The sequence below is a fragment of the Molossus molossus genome, unplaced genomic scaffold (assembly GCF_014108415.1).
Source record: "Molossus molossus isolate mMolMol1 unplaced genomic scaffold, mMolMol1.p scaffold_m16_p_14, whole genome shotgun sequence".
Classification (NCBI taxonomy): Eukaryota; Metazoa; Chordata; class Mammalia; order Chiroptera; family Molossidae; genus Molossus; species Molossus molossus.
This window is the reverse complement of record NW_023425349.1, coordinates 66,087,605-66,102,204: the sequence shown is the minus strand read 5'-3', so window position 1 is coordinate 66,102,204 and position 14,600 is coordinate 66,087,605. Positions and strand designations below refer to the sequence as shown.

The 14,600-nt window shown below is 34.1% G+C and overlaps 1 protein-coding gene across 1 annotated transcript in view; it reads left to right on the top strand.

Moving 5' to 3' along the window:
• Positions 1-14,600, top strand: part of ZDHHC21 (zinc finger DHHC-type palmitoyltransferase 21) — a 95,514-nt gene that overhangs the window by 63,095 nt on the left and 17,819 nt on the right. The gene's annotated exons all lie outside the window — the stretch shown is intronic.

The following is a 14,600-nucleotide window of genomic DNA, read 5'->3' as shown; positions in this document are numbered from 1 at the left end:
TATGGCTGAATAATAATACTCCATTATGTATACATACCACATTTTCCTTATGTAGTCATCTGTTGATGGACGCCTAGGTTGCTTTCATATTTTGATTAATGCTACAGTGAACATGGAAGTGTAGATATCACGTTTTCATTTTTTTGGATATATACCTGGAAATGGAATTGCTGGATTATGTGGTGGTTCTATTTGTAATATTTTTAGGAGCCTCAATACTGTCTTCCATAGTAGCTACACCAGTTTACTCTCCCACCATAGTTTACAAGTGTTTCCTTTTCTTTACATCTCATTCTTACCAACATTTATCTCTTGTTATTTTTTTAATGATAGCTGTTTTAACAAGGTGACAGGTGATATCTCATGACTTTGATTTGCATTTCCCTGATGACTAGGGATGTTGAGCACCTTTTCATGTAACTGATAGCCATCTGTATGACTTCTTTGGGATAATGACTACTATATATATACTTCCATTGCACATTTAAAAATTTTTATTTTTTGCTACTGAGTTGTAGGAATTCTTTATATATTTTGGATATTAACCCATTGTCAGATAAGTGATTTGCAAGTTTTGTTTTTTCCCCCATCCCATAAGTTGTCTTTTCATTTTGCTGACGATTTCCTTTGCTGTGCAGAGGCTTTTTAGTTTGATGTAGTCTCACTGGTTTCTGTATTTTTGTTTGTTGCTTTGCTTTTGGTTTCAAATTCAAGTCTATGTCAAGACCAATGTCAAGGAACTTACCTGGTATGTTTTCTTCCCTGAGTTTTATGGTTTTATATTTTATGGTCTAGTCTTTAATCCATTTTGAGTTGTATTTTGTGTATGGTGTGAGATTGGGATCCAGTCTATTCTTTTGCATGTGGATGTCCAGTTTTTCCAACACCATTTACTGAAGAGACTGTCCTCTCCCCATTGACTAATCTTGGCTCCTTTGTTGAAAATTAATTGACCATATATGCTTGGGTTTATTTCTTGGCTTTCTATTCTGTTCCATTGATCTGTGTGTTTGTTTCTTTATGCCAGTGTCAAACTATTTTGATTGCTGTAGCTTTGTAATAGGTTCATAATATAGTTTGAAATCAGAAAATATGGTGCCTTCAGCTTTCTGAAGATTGCTTTGGTTATTTGGGGGTCTTTTGTAGTTCCATACAAATTTTAGAATTGTTTGTTTTATTTCTATGAAACACACTGTTGAAATTTTCTTAGGGATTGCATTGAATCTGTAGATCACTTTGGTAATAGTATGAACATTAAGAATATTTAATCTAATCCATGGAATAGCTTTTCATTTATTGGTGTCTTCTGTTTTTTTCATGCATGTGTTATAGGTTTCATTGTACAGATCTTTCACCTTTTTGGTCAATTTATTCCTACGTATTTTATTCCCTTTGCTTCAATTAAAAACAGGATTGTTTTCTTACTATTTCTGTCTGATAGTTGTTATTAGTGCAACTGATATTTGTGTATTTATTCTGTCTCCTATAACTTTACTGAATTTGTTTACTAGTTCTAACAGATTTTTGGTGGAATCTTTAGGTTTTCTCTGTACAATATGTCATCTACAAATAGAAACAGTTTTATTTTTTCCTTTCTAATCTGGAGACCTTTTATTTATTTTTCTTGCCTATTGCTCTGACTTTCAGTACTGTGTTGAATAAAAGTGGTGAAAGTGGGCATCCTTGTCTTTTCCTTGTTCTAGCTTTTAGCTTTTCACCATTAAGTATGAGGTTTCTGTGAGCTTGTCACATATAGCCTTTATTATGTTGGAATATGTTCCCCATATACCCAGTTTGTTGAGAGTTTTTATCATAAATGGATGTTGAACTTTGTCCAGTGCTATTTTTGCACCATTTAGATGATTATATGATTTTTATCTTCCGTTTTGTTAATATAGTGTACCACATTGATTGATTTGCAGATGTTGAAGCATCTTTGCATCCTTGGAATTAAATCCCACTTGATCATGGTATATGATTCTTTTAATATATTGTTGAATTTGGTTTGCTGATATTTTGTGGGAGATTTTTGCATCTCTGTTCACCAGGGATATTGGCTGTAATTTTCTTCTAATGTTCTCTAGGTTTGGTATTAAGTTAATACTAGCCTTATAATATGATTATGAAAGTGTTCCCTTCTCTTTAATTTTTGAGAAGTTTGATAAGAATTGGTGTTAATTCTTTAAATGTTTGGCAGAATTTAATCCCTGAAGCCATTTGATCCTGTAATTTTCTTTGTTGGGGTGTTTTAGATAATTGATTCAATCTCTGTACTTAGTAATTAGTCTGTTTAAATTTACTGTTTCTTCATGATTTGGTCTTAAGAGCTTGTATGTTTCTAGGAATTTATCTAGTTCTTCTGTCCAATTTGTTGGTAATTTTTCATGGTGAAGTCTTTTTTGATCCTTTGTATTTGTGTGGTATCAGTTGTAATGTCTCCTTTTCATTTTATTTGAGTTCTCTCTCTTTTCTTAGTGAGTATAGCTAAATGTTTGTCTATCTTTTTTTAAAAGCAGATTTTATTTTATTTTTTTTCATCGTTTCAGTCTCTTTTATTTATTTCTGCTTTGGTCCTTTCCTTTCTCCTAACTTTGACTTGGTTCTTTTTTTCTAGTTTTCTTTTTCTTTTTTTGATAGGAAATAGGAGAAACTTCATCTTAATTCAGTCACTGGTGTACATATAACAAATATTTCTAAGGCTAAATAACAGAACATTGGTCTTAATACAGCAGTTCTTTTGATGATGGTATTTATTGAAATTTTATAAAGATTTATGATTATTGGGTTTTGTCTCTGTGAAAGACTAGTTTCAGTTTGCCTTTTCTCTTATGTAGTGCTTCAGGATTCTCAGCTGGAAAACAGGTGTTTACTGCAGGCTGTGCCTTCTTATTGTTTTCCCCGCTCTGTGATAGTGCTCAGATCTCTGAGCCTCCACTTTTACTCAATCTTTCATAAGTACTGCTTATGAATTGCCAAGTACCTTATTGCAGCATTATTCACAATAGCTAAGATCTGGAAACAGCTCAAGTGTCCATCAGTAGTTGAGTGGATAAAAAGCTGTGGTACATTTACACAATGGAATACCATGCAGCTATAAGAAAGAAAGATCTCTTACTGTTTGAGATGACCTGGGGGATCTGGAGAGTGTTATGCTAAGTGAAATAGGCCCGTCAGACAAAGACAAATATCACATGATCTCACTTATTTGTGGAATATAGTGAATAAAATAAACCAATGAACAAAATAGATCCAGAGTCATGGAAGTAGGGGACAGACTGACAAACCTCCGAGGGAAGGTGGATGGGGGGGGATGGGAAGAGATAAACCAAAGAACTGATATGCATATATGCATAACCAATGAACACAGACAACAACGTAGAGAAGGCGGGGAGGGAGGAGCATGGAGGAGGTTGTCAGTGGGGGAACAAAGAAGGAACATCCATAATACTTTCAATAATAAAGATAAATTTAAAAAAACAACAACAAAGCAGTGCAGAATGTATGAATCACCTCCATGCATCTCTACTTTCTCTGGGATCTTGGGCCTTTAAGTCCTAGTTAGTTTGGCTACTTTCTAGTGTCTTCAGTAAAGCAGTTTATTTATCAATTAATTTGATTTTATCTGGATTTTAGTACTGTTCTTATTGGGAGGGTTTGTCTCATACAATCTCTTCCCTCACAGGTGTCATTGGCACTAGCATTTTGTTTAAAAATTTCTTCCCAAGTGATTCTAATCAGTGCTGCCTAACTTGACAACTCCAGGAGGCAACACTCAGTCAAAAGTCTGTGTAAACAGTGTCCTATGGAGTGGTGCAGAACAGTACTCCTGTAGGAGTAAGGTTTGAGAACTGTTGTACTGTAGGGAGTAAGACTTGTGATGGACTTTATAGTGTAGGTAGAGATTAACCAGATGGGGACATGAAGGAAGTTGTTGCTGGACAAGAGAACAATAAAAGACTTGAGACAGTAATTGGAATAACTGGTTTTAAGATCAGATCTGTTCTGTAATACAGTATAGCAAATATTTCTAGGGCTAAATAATAGAACATTGTGCCTACTATAGCAGTTCTTTTTGTTGTTGTTAATTCTCACCTGAGGATATGTTTTTCAATTGATTTTTAAATAGAGTGGAAGGCAGAGAGAGGGAAACATTGATGTGAGAGAGACACATGATCGGTTGCCTCCCGCACGATTCCACTAAGGCTGAGGATTGGACCTGCAACCCATTTACTTCCCCTGACTGGGAATCTAACCTGTGACCCTTTGATCCACAGGCTGATGCTTTAACCACTGAGCCAAACCAGCTAGGGCATATAACAGTTCTTTCAATGATGACATTTAGTGTATTTTCTAAAAAGGTAGAGAAAAGTGTCAGTAATTTCAGTACAAAAGTCACCATTAATATTTAAAAAAATAAGTTTTTAAGGGATTACAAAGTACAGATTGATTGTTAGACTGATGAAGCTCAGGGGGAAGGAGGGAGGGGGTTGGGAAGAAATAAACCAAAGAACTTATATGCATATATGCATAACCGATGGGCAAAGGCAATAATGTGGGGAAGGCAGGAGGGGGGGAGTGGGGAGGAGGGGGGTCATTAAGGAAAATAGGGGGACATCTGTAATACATTCAACAATAAAGATGTTTTTAAAAAATACATTTTTATACTGGAATATTCTTCAAACAATCCTGCCCCATACATTTTTTTTTTCTGAATCTTTGCCTGTGTCTCTGTTACTTTTCTATGAAACAACCAAAATATTATATCCAGTTCTTTGTTTTGTTTGTAAAGCTGCCATAGAGTTAGAAATCTTATTTATTCTCTTTGTTACTATTTTTATTATTTGAGTTATTACATAAAGATCCCCCAATGTCCCTAATTTTCTTTGGAGAATATATTAATAACTATTGTGCATCTTTCTTGCAGGGATAATAGTACAGTTAAAGTATGCCATAGACTTTGACCCTGTATTCTTCTGTCAGCCAGAGTAAGCGAAAGCTTGTCTGCATTTTTCTTTATACCATTTTGGGTAGATAGATGGCAGTATAGTATCTTTACTAGCCCAACTTTAAATTCTAAACCTGCCTGCTTCTTCTCTAGGTGGGAAAAGAAAGTGTTAACAACTCAAGTTTTAGTTTTGTTTTGTTTTTAAGGTGAAAGTGTTTATTCATTAAACAAAAGGGAAAAAATGAATTGCCCTTTAACCTTTGTGGTAATGGCACTTAACCTGTATTCAGTAGAAAACTGGTGCATTCTGGTTCGGCTCATGGGAAAGAGAAAGCTTAAAGAAAGCAGGCTGTTCACAGACTCTGGGAAATGAAGGGTTTGGGACCCTTGATTTTCTTCCAGGTCTCTCTCCTCCTAGCTTTTCTTTTCAGGGCGTTCTTTCTATGCTGAATTGTTTTCATTGCTCTGCAGCTACCCCACTGTTTTTTTTTAGAGTAACTTAATGCTTTTTTAGATTTCTTCTTAATATTTACTTTTCAAATATCTATCTATCGTGAATTTTTAAGGACTTATATGTTTTTACTATGTGAAGTTTTGAGGAGATACTTTAATATATCCTTTAATGGTGGAAGGAGGTAGTAATTGGTAGAGGAGATAAGGAATTTATTCGTCATGAATCAATGCTCCGAATAAGGATTTCTTTTTAAGCTGGAAATATTGATTTGCATTCTGTCTTTTACTAAAAGAGGCCTACAAATCTAAGGAGAATTAGTATTACTATCTTCTTTGTAAATAGTACCTTAAGAAAATCTCAGAATTCTCATTAATAAGACAAAAATTCATTCGTATCATAAAAAATTTAACAAATCAGTGTCTTACTAAATAAATGGGATACATTAAATATTTTGTTAGAATCACAGAATCCAGAATCAATAAAGAGTATAAGCTTTGAGATAATTGGAAAAGTTTTTCAGGTGATAAGTGTCAAATTAGTTTGACCATCATTTGCACGTGTAATGCCAATATAATGTTAAATTTTACTTAAAACCTTTCTTGAAACTAATGTCTTGATTTAGTTAGTGGGAGGAAAATAATTTTATTTTTTCTTTTAATCGTCACCTGAGGATATTTTTCCATAGAATTTTTTTAGAGAGAGGGGAAGGGAGGGAGGGAGAGAGAAACATCAATGTGAGAGAGATACATTGATTGGCTGCCTGCCGCTTGCACTCTGACGGACTAGGTACCAAGCCTGCAACCCAGGCATGTGCCCTTGACCAAGAATTGAACCCTGGACCCGTCAGTGCGCAGGCTGACACTCTATCCACTGAGCCACACCGGCCAGGGCAGGAGGAAAATCATTTTAAAGATTACCAAAAAAATCTGCCATTTGGAGAGTGATTTGGCATTTTCAATGAATAAAAAAGATGGATATTAAATGAATTTTCTTTGATCAAGGTTCATATTTGATTACTTTTCACATAGTTTTAAATGTTTATAAGCATATGCCTAGTCTTTGGCATATTTTTAAGTTATAATATGTATTTCATTTTATTATATGCTAGTTGTTTATCAAAACCAATATTAGATACTTAGCTTTTTAATTAAATGTGAAAGAAGTACACTTTTTTAAAAATTCATTAATGTGTTTGTCCATGAGTATTTCATTAGTCAGATATTTAATAATTTTTACTCTGTGTTATTCTGGATTTATAAGCCTTTGATGAATCAAAAAATGTCAACATATTTAAAATATTACTGAGAGGATAAGTAGTAGGTTCCCATTGTACAGATAAGGTGACTGAGATCCAAAGAGATCCAGTAATTTGTTGAATCAGAGAATTTTCACTAGGCAGAGATGTGATTTGGGTCCATTTCTGTTATTCTCTAAGTCAATATTCTTTTCAATAGTACCAAGCTGCTATTCTACTTTTTGCATTTTTCCCTGAGGAAATTTTTAGCAATATTATTGTAGCAATGTTCATTAAAGAAAACATTTAAAAAATGCTCAAGCATCACAAAATCTGCTCTTCAGAGAGAGCTCATTGAAGCTTCTGATTGCCAAATTCATACTTTGCTGTTTTCATTTTTTATTGAGGTGACACATTTTTAGTGGTTTATCTAATATAAAGACTTCAAAATGCATCTTATAAAGGTATTTTAGTAGGTTAAAATATTTTTAAAAATATGTATCTGCTGGCAAGCACATATTGTAGGCAATACTGTCTCTCTACATGAGAAGAGTTTTTTATTTTTAGTTGTGGCTAATAGTGTAGAGATTATGGCATACCATTTTAGTTCTAAAGTTATATTCTTTCAATTCGTATTAGGTGAAATAGATTTAGATAATTTTTTATGATTCTTTTATCCCTATTTTTATGTGAGGGTCAAAAACTAATATACTAACTGCATTTAATGCTATGGGGAGAGTGACAGGAGGAGGGAAGGAAGGGAGAATTTCAATCAAGGATATGCTGCCAATATTCAGAAGAGGAAAATAAATAATGTTTAGCAATCCAGCCAGCTTTTCAGCTATGAAGATACATTATTGTTATTCTAGTTAGCTCATATCTAATAGTGTTGCTAGGGACTGATGTCAGATATAACCATGTCACAGAAATATTTGCCTAGTCTTTTGGCTAACAAAGAATAGTAATAGCTAGAAGACCTGGTTGCATATAGGTAAATCTCTTTATACTTTATTTTAATATTTTATATAATCAATCTTAATGTATCCTGAATGCTTCTGTTATTTATTGCTATTTATAAAAATATTTTACGCTTTGCCCAATAATCTTTAGGGTTTTTTTGTTTGTTTGTTTTGGTATCTATATATGGTCATTTATTTATTGTGGTCACTTTAGAATGGCTGTGATTGCTGCAATATGTATTTAACATTTTAGATTTTTGGCTAGAGTAGGTAAGAATAGCCAAGAATAGTGTGGATTTAAGATAAATGTGAAATGAAAATTATTTTTAATGCTAGTATAAAGTTAATTTGCCATTTTCATGTATCCTGAAGTACTAGTGGAGATTGTCCCTTGGTAAAATTTTTCCTTTTTTTTTTTGGCTTGGAAAGAATAGAATCAGACATATAATTAGTTTATTTTTATAGGGGGAAATACAGTTTAAATGCCCTGTTATTCAAACAATTGTCAATTATTTGTTTCAATATATATCTGCCCTTTTAGTGACAAATGGAACACAGAAATGTTATAATAAATGTTGACCTTCCCCTGCAATACCAGATCCACTGAATATATGTCCTCATTAAATTTATTTAGGTAGTTAATTATTCATGAATATTATAGCATTTAGCATAAAAGATTTAGCAGTTTTTCTCTGTAAGAATGTCTCCCTTTGAGTTTACATAGTGTAACCTTGGTAGCAATTTTATTATTTCACTCATCTTTTGCCAAACTGGAGCACTGTATTAAATGATCAGTGTAGCAAGGAAATATGTCACCTTGTTTTCTTATTGAATTGTTCTAACTTTTCTAGAATTCTTACTGCTAAAATATGGGAAGGCAGACAAAATGTTTTTTCTGAAATATTTTACCCTCACCCATGAACCTGGTGTTCAGGTGCCAGTGAAATTTGCTGTCTTAGAAAGCTGCATTTATATCAGAATCAAAGTGTAATGTATAATTCTAAACACTCAGTGATTGCCATTAGTTAGGTATGAATAGTGGTTTTTAAATCTAAATTCACTTCATTCAATTTCCATTATAAGAAAAATGAAAAAGTGCATATTACCTGTAGGATGTTTTTCTTTTATTCTTTTAATGGTATTTTTTTATGAAAATAAGTTTGATTTTAATGTACTCCAACTTATAATTATTTTCCTTTTTGGTTAGTGCTTTTGGGTTCAATGTCAGAAGTGTTGTCCTATCCCCATTTTACCAATATAATTCTCTATTATCTTCCAAGTGTTATATTTTTTATATTTCTACCTGGAGGTGGTTTTCGATATTCTTAGGAGGTTGGAGTCAGGGTTTAATTTTTTCACAGATGGATATACAATGGATTTATTGTGAAGATAATTCTTTCCACTCTGTGATGCCATCTTTTCCACAAACCAAGAACCATATGTATGTGTATCTGTTTCTGTATGTGTATCTGTTTTCTAGTCCATTGGTGTATTTGTTTATCCTTATGGTTATACATACTATCATTACTTTATTTTTATTAATATCTTGTTCTTCAGGAGAATAACTTTTTTTTAAAAAAGTTTTGTTCCACTAAGGAGCCTTATTAAACATTTTCTCCCCTTCCCTCTATGAAGTTAAATACAAGGGAATAATATTTTGTAGGGTAAGATTGATTTGTATATGTCCACAAACCATTGTAATAGCTAAGATTTTGTTTTTTTCTCTTTAAGAACCAATCTTCCCCCTCCTGGGGGCGTTACTACTCCATTGATAATGCACACAGTACAGCAAACCCTCCGACCTTTTCTTTTAATATGCTATTCTTTGTGTTTTTTTGTTCCTATGAAATTCTTACTTAGCAATTTCTTCAAATCATAACAAAGTAAAAATAAAAAACTTCTACCAGTAGAGTATATACTCCACTAGTGGGGGGTTTTTATTGCAATTGCATTCTGTTCATCAGTTTGGATGGTTGACATCTTTACATTGCTGACTTTCCTGATCATAAGCATTGTATAGGTTTACAAAGAAAATTGCTTCAAGAAGAAATTGGAAACATGAGTAGTCCTATGATAATGAGTGAGTTGTTAAAACGTTTCATGCAAAGAATGTTAATCTCTATAGATTTACCAACGAGTTCTAGCTGTCAAATGTGATAGTAAGTAATAATTCCAGTCTTATGTAACCTCTTTAAAATAATATAAAAAAAAAAGAGGAATTATCTCGAACTCATTGTATATGTAAGTACATATTTGATGCATAACCTATTAAGGATAATAAGAAAAGAAAATTATAGCCCTGGCCAGTTTGGCTCAGCGGTTAGAGCGTCAGCCTGCGGTCCGGAGAGACCCGGGTTCGGTTCCCGCTAAGGGCATGTACTTCGGTTGCAGTTTGTCCCCGGCCCTGGTTGGTCGTGCGGGTGGCAGCCACTTGATGTGTCCCTTCACGTCGATGTTTCTCTCTCTCTCTCCCTTCCTCACTCTCCCTCCCACTCTATCTGTACAAAAAATGGAAAAATATCCTCGGGTGAGGATAAAAAAAAAAAGAAAAGAAAATTATAGACTACTCTGATTATGAATATAGATAAACAACTCATAAACAAAATATTAGCAAATTGAATCTGGTTATGTATAACCAGCCTAATGAAGTTGAATTTATCTTAGGAATGAAAGGTTCTTTTTACATTAGAAAATCAGTCAGTATATTTTATCACATTAACAGATTAGGGAAATAGATCATATGTATGAAGACTATATATCAGTGTATGAAGACAAAAATAAAATTCATCATCTATTCATGTTATTTAATTTTTAGTAAACTAGATCTAGAAAACTGCTTTGAGGAGATAAAAAGTGGGGAAAAAAAACACAAAACAAAACACAGCAACTATAGCATGTTTGATGGTAAAATGTTGACTTCGTTCCCTCCAAGCTGGGGACAAGGCATTGATGGCCACTAAGCCCCTATCACTGTTGTTATTAAACATAGTGCTAAGAGTTCTAGTCAGTGAAGTATGAGGCAAGAGCAATTTTTTTAAAAAACAGTGTAACTTCTGAAAGAAATACAACTCTCATTACTCTTAGATGTTACGATTGTGTGAATGATTTATCCTTAGTGTTCTTGGATTTTTAAGAAAACTTAAGAAGTGTGACTATAAAATAGTATTTAAAATGTATTTCTATATTTCTAACAAACAGTCCTTTAGACAATGCAAAACCATTTAAAATAGAATCAAGAAATAGGAAGCTCCTGAAATAATTCTGACAGGAAAAGTACAAAAGCTCTAGGGGAAGTTGTGAAACTTAATGGAGATAGTGTTGTTTGTGTGCATGTCCGAGTGTGTGTTGTAACCTGAAAATTTAATTTAAAAAACTTTATGGAAATACAGGTTATTTAGAATAATCAAGACATTCTTGATAAAGATGGGATGACTTGGCCTACTAGATATGAAGAGTTATTACAAAGCCATAGTAATGAAGACATGTGCCATTGTACAGAGATAAACAAATAAACCAAGAGAACAGAAGAAAGAGCCCACATCAGACTCATGCCTGTATGGATACTTCACCTTTGTTCAATGAGGAAAGGACATCTTTTTAAATAATCCATCCTGGAACAAAAAAGTAAATTCAGACCCCTGTATTTCACTGCTCAAAAGTATAAACATCAATTTAGTTTCAGGTGGATTAATGACCTAAATGTGAAAGGCAAAACTATAAAATTTTTAAAGGCTTTAGAAGATAATGTAAGAGAATCTCATTATTACCTCAGGGTTGGGAAAGATTTCTTGAACAGGAAATACAAAGCACTAAAGGAAAAGATTAATAAATTGGACTGCATTAAAAAGAGAAACTTGCTCAGCCAGTGAGGTCACTGGTTGAGCATTGACCCATGCACCAGGAGGTCACCAGTTTAATTCCCGGTCAGGACCCATGCCCAGATTGTGGGCCAGATCCCCAGTAGAGGGCATGCAGGAGGCGACCAATCTGTGTTCTCTCTCATTGATGTTTCTTTCTCTCTCTCCCTCTCCCCTCCTCTCTCTCTAAAAGTCAATAAAGAAAAAAAAATTTTTTAAATGAGAAACTTGAGATTATCAAAAGATGCCATAAAGACAGTGAAAAGATAGACTCAGAGGAGGAGAAGATGTTTGCAATATACAACTGCAATATAGTACCCAAAATGTATGAAGAATGAATCAGTAACCTTTACCTTTAGGGTTAGGATTACAGAGAGAACCTAATGGGGAAATAATGCACAGAGGAAGGCCTCTATGTAGTTTCAAATGTTCTCATTCTTGAAAGGGTTTTGTCACTTTTCTCTAACTTGAACTTATGCTTTATGCATTGATCCGAATATAAGCACATTTCTTAACAAAAAATGAGAAGAAATGAAAACAAATACAGTTATTAGTTTGCTAGGGCTGTCAAATAAAAGTCCAGAGACTGGGGGGCTTAAACAACAGAAATTCATTTTCTCATAGTTCTCTAGGTTAGAAGGTCAAGGTCAAGGTGTCAGCAGGTTTGGTTTCTCTGGCGGCCTCTGTCCTGGGCTTGTAGGTGGCCATCTGGCCGCTGCGCCCTCACGTGGCCTTTCCTCTGTGCTTGAACATTCCCTGTGTCTCTGTTTATTTCTGAATTCCCTCTTCTTAAAAGGACACCAGTCGGATTGGACTAGTGCTCACCATAAAGGCCTCATTTTAACTTAGTCACCTCTTTAAAGGCCATATCTCCAAATATAATGACATTCTGAGGGCATTTGGGGGAGACACAATTCAGCCACAACACTGATTATGTAGTCAAGATCTTGAATGGTAAGTGGGTTTTTGTGATTTGGGATAAAATTTCCCAAGCCAATTTTTGGATTTAAAAAGTCCTATATCTAAAGAAATCTAAGACATAAGTAAAGATATACTCTGGAAAACTTTGATAACCGACTCAAACTATGGTTATGTATGTGTAAACTTGGAATACAACTATTTTTGAAAATGTGAGAGTGATAAAAAAAATTCAAATTAAATTAAAGGTTTTTTACAAAAACCTAAATATAAATGTGTAACCAAGTGAATAAATTTAATATTATAAGTAGATATTTTAGTCTCATCTTCATCCCTAATATTCATAAATTCTAGTTGGCGAAAACAAAATTTTTAAGTCTTTTCAGTGAGAGAGGAGAGGATGCATTTTATATGGTCATTTATTGTACTTTTCTTACAGTCACCTCTATTGTAACACAACTTGTGTATTCCTAAAATTCAGCCCACTATGCAGATCATGCAGTGAAAACCACGGGGCTTATGGAAAATGGAGGCACAACACTCAAACACTTTGCCAGCGACACTCAAAGGGGTAGGAACATAACAAAAATAGCAGTGCAGTTTTATACATGTTTAATGTTAAGAAATACATAAATATTATAATGAATGTGACACTTGACCTTAAAAGATACCTGATGTTTTCTTGGGGAAGTGGGCATTTGAAGGGTTACAGTGTGTGAGTGAGTCATTGTGAAGTGATGGAAGGAGGGTCATCTGAAATTGGAGGGTAAGTTGTGATACCAGTTACAGATGAGTGTTGCTCATGATAAATTGAGGCAACTGGTAAATGTTTGGGGGTATGTGTGTGTTTTATGTATTCTTATATGGCTTGGTTTAGCTCTCTGTAGTTTTTCGTGTTCATCTAGGGTTTCTCACAGATAAAATCACGCATAAGCAAACACAAAATGCTTGCTATGCTCAAATTATTGCTTAATTATATTGGAACACATCTGTGTTTTCAAACAGCAGAACCTTATTTTATGTAATTTTTTTATTGCTTGTAGCTCCATCTTACTATCTTTATATGTTTTGTAGGCTCTTTTCACTGAGCTTTTGAAATGACTGTCCTGTATTTGAATGCTATATCCACCTTAAGTGTCTTGGTGAATTTAAAGTTTTTCCAGGCTAATGAATTGAGTAACTTGGGTGTGGAATCAGATTTTTGCTTGAGTGTGGTAGATGATCACTGGGATACACAGGAAAACATCAGTTCTTTTGTTTCAAGCAAGTAGATTATGTTCAATGACCTCCCTGCTTTTGGTATTGCTACCAGGATACCTTTAAGCTGTAACCTGAATCAATAATATAAAAGCGTGTGGTTGGTTATGTTTTGGGGATCCTTCCTGTTCACTTCTTGCTTCTATCCACATGGCCATGTTATATCAAAGTGTAGCAATCATGGGTTTCCGGGAGAAGTCTTTGTTCTTTCATTCTCTCTCTCTCCTCTGGCTTGTCTGGTTGGTAACAGTGAGGGTACATGAAATGCTTCCCCTTGTTTTTCTATCAGAGTTGTTTTTGGTTATCTTTTAAGACCCTTATTTTTATGCTTTGAACCAGAAAATCAGCTTTCCTTCGCAGCTTTCCATTTCTCCTCCCCGTCTAGGCATTTCTTTATGTTTCTGTAGTCCTCTGTGTGTGCATCCCTGTTACAGTATACATCACATTGTGTTTTACAAAGTTGGGCTCTCTCTCTCTGAATAAACTGCATACTTCCTGAGGGCATGGACCATATTTTATCATTTTTACATTTCTATTATATAGCTTAGTGTTTGAAGCAGTGGTTAGGTGAGTGGATAGGTGAATGAATAAAATGAGCTTTAAGAGAGCTGTTCATATGACCCTATCATTTACTTTTCCCCCTCATTTGACTAAGTTACATAATCACTAGGTATCTTGGTCACTTGAATGTGAAGGGTTTTAGCAGTGCAAAAACAAAGTTTACTTTTGTGGATCCAGTGATTCCATATCATCTATTTTGTATTTTTCATATTTTTTGCTGTCAATAGTAAACGAGCATGGCTAATTTGCAACCTTTGAGTTGAGGTTTATTTGACACAATAGAATGATAAAATCCTGTTTTTCAGCTTCCTGCTTTGAAATTTAAAAATATATATTGATTACATGAAATAAACTTAAAATGGGGGAGAGGATTTCTTTTAAGATAATAAGGGGAGCATTATGGCTCAGTTGGTTG